This window comes from Mauremys mutica, chromosome 12, assembly GCF_020497125.1.
Source record: "Mauremys mutica isolate MM-2020 ecotype Southern chromosome 12, ASM2049712v1, whole genome shotgun sequence".
Classification (NCBI taxonomy): domain Eukaryota; kingdom Metazoa; phylum Chordata; order Testudines; family Geoemydidae; genus Mauremys; species Mauremys mutica.
Window position 1 is genome coordinate 9,843,098 of NC_059083.1, and position 10,586 is coordinate 9,853,683.

Genomic DNA, 10,586 nt, shown 5'->3' on the forward strand with positions numbered 1-10,586 from the left:
CCTCGCAGTCACAGTCCCTCCCCTCGGCCCTTCTCACTGGGCTGGGGTCTTGGGGTGTAATTTATAACTGCCCCAAACCTGCATCCCAACAAAGGGATCTTCTGTCCCCCTTGGGCTACTCTTCAGTCCTCCCTCTGGGCTCTGTTCTCAGCCCCTCCTGGGCTACCTTTAATTCCTTCCCCGCCCTGGTATATTCCCAGCTGCTTTTCCTGGAGTCCCTCTCACAGTCTGCTACTCACTGGAGTTCCCTGCTCTTCTCCCCGCCTCTGCAGAGCTCCTCCTGGCTCTTCTAGCTGAGCAGTTTTCCCCCAGAGGCCCTTTATCCTAGCAGATTTCCACTGCCTTCCCTTCCAGGGAACTCCCTGCTTCCTACAGACCCTGCCTCCCACAGAAATCTAATGTGCTGCCTGTAGTGCCGCCCCTGAGTTCTCTCAGCCCTTTCTAGGTGGCCCAGGTGTTCATCAGGCTGTCACCTGACCCCCTTATTCCCACCCCCTCAGGCTAGCAGGCAGCTTACCTGGGACAGGCAGGGCTGACCCCATTTCTTCAGAAAGGGGCCAGTCACTCTCTCACAATGAACATCAGAGAGAGGAAATGTCTCTTATCTGAACTGTTTAAAACATGTTTGGTTTTGGTTAATTTCTTTATTTAATTCAATGCTTGAAAAACACTTAGGAGAAATGTTCTCTTTGTTACAAACTTAACACCTCCCTCTTTATTTCTCTGGTCCTGTAAGCAGACCTCTGCAAAATAATCAGAGAAGGCTTGTTATACTTGACATGAAAGTAAACAGCTTTAAACATGACACATTACAAAGACAAAGTGCGTGAGGTAATATCTTTTATTGAACCAGCTTCTGTTGGGGAGAGACACACAGAGGTCTGAGCGACACAGAGCTCTTCTCCAGTTCTTGTCTTGTAAATAGCAGAGGCAGACAGCTGTGTTGTCATGATGAGGGATGTTGCTGTATAGGGAAGTGACACTCATGGTGGCGAGGCTGGTGTTCTGGAGGTTGTTAACGTTGCAGAGTTTGTGAAGGAAGCTGGTTGTGTCCTGGAGGAAATTGGCCCTTTGTGCGGTGAGTGGTTTGAGGATGGTTTCTCTCAGTCCCAATAGTCCTTCATTAAGAGAGCTGTGGCCAGATATGATGGGTCTGCCTGGGTTCCCGTATTTGTGTATCTTGGGAAGCATGTAGACCGGAAGAAGAGCTCTGTGTGACTCGAAAGCTTGTCTCTCTCGCCAGCAGAGCCTGGCCCAATAAAAGATATCGCCTCACCCACCTTGTCTCGCCAATATCATGGGACTAACACAGCTACAACACTGCGCACACAAAGAGGCACCTCCTCTTCACAGATCACCTTTAACACTTTCCCTGCTGGGTTTGTCCATTTTCTAATGGAAAAAAGTGACATTTAAAAATAATCTTGCAATTTACAAATCAACATGGTTCCACTTTGTTTACTTCCCACCAGTTTTCTTAATGGTTGTATAGGTATACCTCTACCCCAATATAACGTGACACTATATAACACAAATGAGGCTATAACGCAGTAAAGCAGTGCTCCGGGGTGGGGTGGGGGGCTGCACGCTCTGGCAGATCAAAGCAAGTTCGATATAACGTAGTTTCACCTATAATGCAATAAGATTTTTTGGCTCTCAAGGACAGTGTTATATCGGGGTAGAGGTGTACTAGGAGCCCAGCTAGATGAAAAGGCTTTTTAGCTTTCTCCGCTGTCGGGCTAGACACACTAGGGGGTATCATTATCAAAAGCCTTCATTGACTTTCTGTGGACGTTCAGTGAAGACTTACATGGCACATAGACCTTGTGCTGGTTGCTGCCCAGGGGCGGATTCCACTCTAGCAGAGCAACAATATTGTAAGGTCACAAAAACATTCTGGAGAAAACTACTCAGCAAAGTCCCTTTAATATCTAAGCCACCATAACTGGGTGATGTGAGTTAGCTAGACGAGATGGTGAGTGCATCTTCTTAGAGGGACATTTCACGATGGGTAAAAGGACCACAGCAGTTCAAAGGGGCCCTGAAAGCCCTTCATCTGACCATGGGAGAATTCCCTAGGTGCAGTCACCGCAGAAGACAACTGTGAGCTGTCTTCTAAGGACCCTCTTGCAAGCACTGACATGGAGGAGACATGCTGAGGAGCAGGGCTGGAGCAGGAGGAACATGTCCTGGGTGGGACCAATGTGGAGCTACGAGGCAGCGCTGCTTCCCATCGACAGGCTGCCATAACACAGCTAGGCCCAGGGCTCTCTGAATGGCACTGGAGCAGTCCAGAATCCTGGACCAAGTTCTGTGCAGCACCTCTAAGAATTTCATAGTTAATGCACAGAGTTAAAAGGAAACAGATCTGTTTGCATTGCTTACCCGAGAGAATCAGAATGACCACACCCAGCTTGAGGGCCACACTTCCTGCCAAGAGCATCCCCAAAATGATTTTATACCAACGGAGATTCAGAGGAGAATCTGCAACATTCAATAGCACATGAAATATCAGCTGTGGCTCTTGTGAGCTCTAAACGGAGACACAGGGTAATTTACAGAGCAGGCTGATTTCCTCCCCCCCCCAAACAAAACCATTTTAAAAATAAATGAATAAAATGCCCTTTTCCCCCCCAAAATCCAAACTTTGTGTTTCAAACATTTTTTACTTAAACTGTAAACGCAAAAACATTAATCTGGTTTTTCTCCTTTCCCTTTTTCATTTTCTTTTTTGGTCTTTGCCCTTCATGCTGTGTTGGTGCTGTCCTCAGTCGTTGTGTAGGGTCATCACCATCTTCAGTTGTTGTCTTGCCTCTTTTCTCTTCTGTGTTCTAGCCTCAGTCCTCTCTAGCTCCCTCCCCCTCCCAACCCCCATCATCTATGCCAGGTCCTTTCTTCCCAGTTTACATTCGGTCGTTTTCTTTGGGTTTGGCTGAGTTTCTACAAATGCTCATTTTGATTTGTTGGTGTTCCTAGTGCTGGATCTCTCCCGAACTCATGCCCCAGCCCTCACGGGCCCCCAGTGGCTTGGACACGTTCCCTCAGAGTCCACCTGGCAGCAGAAGCTGTGCTTTCTAGTGTAAGTCCTCCAGGAAAACAAGGAGCCCAGGCTTAGCAAACCATAGATGCTTTTACTCCTGAAAGCATTAGAGAGTCACATCAAAATCCTGAACTCAACCCCGTAGCCTGATCTAGCTCCTCTTGTGACCCCTGGGTTTGGTCAGCAGCCTTAGGCTAGGCAGCCCTTCCTGTCTTCTCTCTCCTTAGCCTGGTCTTCTGGCCTGGGTGGTGTGGTCTGGTTCCTTGCTCCGGCCACTTTCCCTCCCTCCCTTTGGCTTCTGTGTAGAGAGTCTTTCAAAGTCAGTGGCCCTCTTGGCACGAAACCCAGTGTTCCAATATGGGTAGGGAAGAAGCATTCAGCGCTGGTGGCCTTTGATGGGTCTCTCACTGGTGTCCCACACCCAGCAAGACCAGGACAGGGTCTAGAAAAGACTGACCTGAGTATTTCAACACAGGATGCAAACTGGCATCTAGCACCCAAAGTGGAAGAGACCAAACAAAAATGGACTTCACCAAACAAAACAATGTTCACAATTTGATACAGACATACTCCCCTCCGTCACAAATGCCATTTTTGAAAATCATTTTTATTTCAAAGCTACAGTAGTTCCAAGGATAGTTTGAACAATCAGTCTGTTTAGAAAACAAAGTGCAACATGATGATTTTTAAATGCTTCCTTGGGGCTTTCCCCCAAACCATCTCTGCTAATTTACTGATATTACTTTTCTGGATGTTTTCTAGGGCCTTGATCCTGCAAAGTCTTTTGCCTGGCACTTGCCAGAGCAGCTCTAGACATGCCATGTGCTGACTCTCAGCCTAGACACTCCCTGGTCTATGCAGAGCTCTGCGTTTACTGCCATCTGCACTAATCTGATCAACACCAGAATTTATACAATGGTACCTCATTCATTCCACATATTTTCATCTGTCTCTTTGCTGAAAGACAAGGCCTTATTATTAATATGTATAGAATAGTTAGTTATGGGATATTATTTATATTTATAGGATAGTTAAGCTCCGGAGAAGGTTATCTAGAGAGATTGTGGAATCCCCATCATTGGAGTTTTCAAGAACAAGTTAGACAAACACTTGTCAGGGATGGCCTAGTTATACTTTTTCCTGGCTCAGTGCAAGGGGATAGACTAGATCAGTGGTTCTCAACCTTTCCAGACTATTGCTCCCTTTTCAGGAGTCTGATTTGTCTTGTGTACCCCAAGTTTCACCTCACTTAAAAATAACTTGTTTATAAAAACAGACCAAAAAATACAAAAGTGTCACAGTTCATTATTACTGAAAAATGGCTGACTCTCTCATTTGTAGCATTTAATTATAAAATAGATGAGAATATAAATATTGTACCTGCATTTCAGTGTATGGTCTATAGAGCCATGTAAACAAGTCACTGTCTGTATGAAATTTTAGTTTGTGCTGACTTCACTAGTGCTTTTTATGTAGCCTGCTGTAAAACTAGACAAATCTCTAGATGAGTTGATGTGCCCCTGGGGGTATGCAGAGATCCTCCAGGGGGCACATGTACCCCTGGCTGAGAACCACTGGACTAGATGACCTCCTGAGGTCCCTTCCAGCCCCACATTTCTAGGATTCTATTATTACGGTAAGGCCCAAAAGCCCCAGTCAGGATTGGGACCCCACTGCGCTGAGCGCTGCACAAACAAAGCAGAGACAGTCCTGGTCCTGAAGGGCTCACAGTCCAGAGACACACACAAAGGGAACGGGAATGTCTTGCCGTTATTGGTGAGGTTGGTTATACTCGGGAAGTGTGAATTGATTAGGCTGCTGCTAAGAAGGACGAACAGCTGGACAATGACATGACCCATTTTGTGTTAATGGAAAAATGAGTTTAAAAAGAAAAAGACAGAAAAAGGCAAGGAGAAGAGGATCAGTCACAGCCCATCCCCTGCCTAGCCAGGATCGCAGGCCGGGTTCTGTAGGCCTCACGGCAGAGGTGAGCCTGAAGGAGGGATTTGAAGGAGGATAATTCTAACATGAATACTGTAGGGGGACACTTTACATCGATACCTTGGCTTCCCTGGGGATGTGACAGGGCTGATTGGTTCCTCTCGCGGAGGTTTAGTACCACGTAACCCTCTTCACCCTCCATTGTCCAGAGCTGCTCTCAGCTTTGATGATCCAGCCGCTATTCAGAAGAGAAATGACAAAGTGATTAACCGGATTCAGACTCAGCCTGTAGCTTCAGGCGTGTGCTTGCGGTAGAAGCTTTATCTTTTCCACAGGAGTGAGTGTGAAACCACACAAGAAGTAAAGATGCATGGTTCAACCAGCAGCAGTAGAGTTGGACATGCATTCTGCACTCATGGTAGTGACCACATAAGCTAATCTTCTTTCCATAATCAACTCTTGTCAGCCCTCTAACCTCTTCAGAAAAAAGCTGCTTTCTACCACCAATTTCTCATGCACGTTCTCTAGCCGAAGGAGAATCATACGTGTGCACCTGCAAAGGTTGAGCTTAACCACTGTAACTTGCCCACAGGGAGTCAGCAACACAGAGCTGGCAAATGAACTCAGAGCTTTGGCGGCCCAGCCCAGTGCCCTAACCACAAGACCAGCCTCCCTTGCTGAATTTTTAACTTCGTTTTTTTCTCCACACGTTGTGTCAAAGTGTAACTGACTCTACAAGGTTCAATATGAACCACACAACTGCAAACTATCCTGAAGTGAAGGCAAGACAGAAAGAAGAGTGAGAGGCCAATATGGCTCAATCAGGAGCTCTTTAATGACTTGAAAATCAAAAAGGATCCTACACAAAGTGGAAAAACATGGATGAATTGCTAAGGAGGAGTACAAAAGAACAGCCCAAGCAGGTAGGAATAAAAATCAGAAAGGATAAGGCACAAAATGAGTTACACCTAGCAAGGGACATAAAAAGCAGTAAGAAAAAATTCCTTAAATACATAAGGAATAAGAGAAAGATGAAGAAAAGGGTAGGTCTTCTACTGAGCAGAAAGAAGTACTAATAACTGATGAAATCAAGAAGGCTGAGGTGTTCAGTGCCTATTTTATTGCAGTCTTCACTTAAAGGGTTAATGGTGACCAGATACTCAACACAATTAATATGAATAACAAGAGGGGAGAAACACATGCCAAAATAGGGAAAGAGCAAACGAAAGAATATTTAGACAAGTTAGATGTATTCAAGTCCCCAGGACTTGAGGAAATTCATCCCAGGGCACTGAAAGAACTAGCTGATGCAATCTCGGTACTGTTAGCAATTATCTCTGAGAACTCATGGAGGACGGGTGAGGTACCAGACAAATGGAGATGGACATAGTACCTACCTGTAAAGAGGGAAACAAGGAAGACCCTGGGGAATTATACCAGTCAACCCAACTTCAATACCTGGAAAGATACTAAAACCAATTATTAAACAACCAATTTGTTATCACCTAGAGGATAACAGGGTTACAAGGAATAGCATTCATCAAGAACAAACCATGCTAAACCAGTTTAGTTTCCTTCTTTGACAGGGTTACTGGCCTAGTGGATGTGGGTGAAGCTGTAGACATCTTATGTCTTGATTTTAATAAGGCTTTTGACACAATCCCACCTGACATTCTCATAAGCAAACCAGGGAAATGCAGTCTAGCTGAAATTACTATAAGGTGGGAACATAACTGGTGGAAAGACTGTCCTCAAAGAGTAGTTATTAATGGTTCCCTGTCAAACTGGGAGGGTGTATCTAATGGGTCTTACAGGGGGGGTGGTTGTGGGCACAGTATTTTTCAATATTTTTTTGCAACTATCATTCTGGGGGTGTATTAACAGGAGTGTCCTATGTAAGACATGGGAGGGCATTGTCCCGCTCTACTCAGCGCTGGTGAAGCCCCAGCTGGAGTCCTGTGTCCAGTTCTGGGTGCCAGGCTTTAGGAAAGATGGAGAAATAGGAGATAGTCCGGAGAAGAGCAACAAAAAAAGATGAAAGATTTAGAAAACCTGTCCTATGAGGAAAGGTGAAAAAAAAACTGGGCACGTTTAGTCCTGAGAAAAAGAAAACTGAGTGGGGACCTGATAACAGTCTTCAGTTAGGTGAAGGGCTGTTATATAAAGAGTACGGGGATCAATTGTTCTCCATGTCTACTGAATGTAGGACAAGAAGTAATGGGCTTCATCTGCAGGAAGGGAGATTTGTTCTTAATATCTAACCCAACTTTCTGACTTTAACCATAGTTAAGCTTTGGAACAGACTTCCAAGGGGGGTTGTGGTGTCTGCATCACTGGAGGTGTTTAAGGACAGGTTGGACAAAGTCCTCGCAGGGATGGTCTAAATTTACTTAATCCTGCCTCAGTGCAGGGGCTGGACTAGGTGACCTCTCGAGGTCTCTCCCAGCTCTACATTTTGATGATTCTGTGATCTGTTCCGCCTTGTGTCTGCTGGTTTTTGTTCATGCAGCCCCTGATGTCTGGATTGGCCTCCCTCTCCCAGGGCTCAGAGGAGCCTCTTGAGTCACAGTCAAGTCTCTCTTCACACCCCACTTCTCTGGGCCAGGTCCCCGCTGCTGGCCTTTGCTCTACTGCTACCTGCTCTTCCTGTGTTTAATAATCTGCCCTTTCACATTATACAGCTCCTGTTTGGCATCATCTCATCATTACCCTTCTCCCACCCCCATTCCGCTGCAGCCCTCCCTGTCTCACCAGTAGGTGAGGTCTTTGGGGCACAGGCAGAGCCCAGGGAGTGGGAGGTGAGAGCAGCGAATGGCAGCACTTAGCACGGACAGGAAGCACAGACCTGAGCTAGCCCACAGCTTCAGAAGATGTTGATGGTGTGAACAACCCCCCCCTCCACACACACACACACTAATATGCGATTTCTTGACCAAAGGCAATTTCCTGTGAGAGCCCGTGGGTCAGGCTCATGCTTGTGTGTTTCCAGCTGTTGCTCTGACAGTGAGATCTCTTCTTGTTCTCGTCTGAAATTTTCACTAGTGTTGAACTGACTGCATTCATTGTGAAAATCTCTCTATTTACCTGCTGGGTTGTAGCAGCAAAAGCTGGTCAAATACAAAATGTGCTTTGCATGTACATTTGCAAATGAACCTAAGTCACTGATGCATAAACACCCGGGTGAATCTCCCCACCCCACAACACAACACAACCTTAACTCTTCCCTCTTCAGGCAATGTACCAACACTCAGAGAACACACTGTAGCACTCTAGCCTCACAGATGCTCCAGGACACCCTGAGCACAAAGCACATGAGCAGTGTAGGACAGAGTATTTTAGGAGTCATGAATCAGCTGAACATGAGCTCCCAGGGCGACACAGTGGCCAAAAGGGATAATGCGATCCCTGGATGCATAAACAGGGGAATCTTGATTAGGAGCTGGGAGGTTATTTTACCTCTGTATTTGATACTGGTGTGACCACTGCTGGAATCCTGTGGCCAATTCTAGTGTCCACAGTTCAAGAAGGACGTTGATAACTTGGAGAGGGTTTGAAGAAGAGCCATGAGACTGATTAGAGGATTAGAAAACCTGCCTTGCAGTGACAGACTCAAGGAGCTCAATGCCTTTATCAAAGAGAAGGTTAAGGGGTGATTTGATCACAGTCTGTAAGTATCTATATGAGGAACAAAAATTTGATAGAGGGCTCTTCAATCTGGCAGACAAAGGTCTCAAAGCTACAAGTTGACACTAGACAAATTCAGTGTTGAAATAAGGTGCAACAGTGAGGGTAAATAACCATTGGAACAACTTACCAAAGGCAATGGTGGATTCTCCATCACTGGCAATTTTTAAATCAAAATTGGATGCTTTTGTAAAAGATCCGCTCTAGTTCAAACAGGGATTAATTCAGGGAAGTCTGTGATATGCAGGAGATCAGACTAAATGATCACAGTGGTTCCTTCTGACCTTGGAATCCGTTGAGTCAAACACCTTCTCTTTGCTACAGCAAAACTTGGATTAAGGTCAGGTGTGGGGAACAGGGTCTACCTACCCCAGCCTATACTCCAACCCCGCACCTATGCCACACAAACCATCCCAAACTGGCTAGGTGTTACCATCACTTCACCCTGCCCTGAAGGTTCCTTTTGAGACATTGCCTTCACTCATCCCTCACTAAGCCCAGGACACCACTGCCATGTCTGCCACCAGGGAGCTGATAAGCCCCTGGGCAATGAAACCTCTGTGCTCTGCTAGTTGGTGCTGAAATGAGACAACCTTGATCCTTCAAGATACACCTGCATCTCTCCTCAGATCTCCGTGTCAGCTCCGCTACCCTCCCCCATCCAATACAGCTACCCCTGACACAGCGAACACAGCTTGCAGGGCCTGCAGACACATGTCAAATCTATGGAACACAACACAAACAATGACACATTCTCTCAGTCCTTCCTCATGTCTCTTTACTACAGCACCCAGCTTTTTGGCCCATTTCCAGTTGCTATTGCAAGCTTCAAGGAGCAACGTTAAGGTTGAATTACAGGGGTAGCCTGTCATACCTTAACATTTCATTTCCTGGTTTCCAGAGGTTTCTCTTTGGCCACTCTCCACATCATGAGTTTTGGCAGTTAATACACAGAGTACATCTGCATGTATGATAAGCACCATCAGGACTTGAACCAGGCACCGTTAGAGCCTCTACAGTTTAACAAAAGTACCAGGCTCTGTAACTGGGGCTGTAACAAACTCACATCCTCTACAGATCAGACACAGCTGGAGATAACACACACACTGTGATGGGATCCCTGATGTGCAGCCTGGGACCATGGAACCGCTCTTCCCCCTTAACTCTCTCTAGCATGGGCTGTCACAATGCCTTGCTAGTGACCCGCAGCAAACCCCTCCAGGTGCTGTTATCACTCAGCACAACCATATGTGGACCCCACACCCAGCTAGCTTGCATGAATGCTTCCAGAGCCACTCATGAATCGCACAGAGAAATCCCCTCAGCACCCAGCACAGTACCTCAGGAATATACCATCTTGCACTGCATCAATGGAAAGTGGATATACACCAGCCTTTGCAAACCTGAGCAGATTACCAAACACTTCAGGCAAACTCACTGGTAAAGGTAAACAGTTAAACAAATTTACTGACTACAAAAGATAGATTTTAAGTGATAGGCACCTTCTGAATGATCTGCCATACTCAGGTTACATTTCCCAAAAGAACAAAACCCCATTGACACAGAGGCAGATTTTAGCAACATGGCTACAGACATTTTTCAGATTTCTGCCCTGGGTCTAATTCAACCTGACACCGGCTGGGTGTTGGTCACATTCACTGATGACTGCAGAGCCCCTTGAGCCAAGCAGCTGCAGTGAGAGCTGGTAGGTTAGAACAGGGACTCCCGTGGGTCGGGACCCAAAACTGGGTCTCCAGAATGTTTCAAAGGGTCACGGGGCAGCTCCTGTGGCTCCTGTCCCATGGGGCTGGCTGGGTTTGCCTCCCTGCTCCAGGCACTGTAACCTCTGGGGTCCCAGCACCACTCAGGTTTGGCCCAGCCGTCATGGCGATGGGAGTCCTGGTAGCCTGGATTTGAGTGA

The 10,586-nt window shown here is 46.4% G+C and overlaps 1 protein-coding gene across 1 annotated transcript in view; it reads left to right on the forward strand.

Annotated features, from left to right (window-relative positions):
- The window catches only part of LOC123345648 (protein S100-A16-like), a 643,389-nt gene that overhangs the window by 217,405 nt on the left and 415,398 nt on the right, over positions 1 to 10,586 (forward strand). The window lies entirely within an intron of this gene.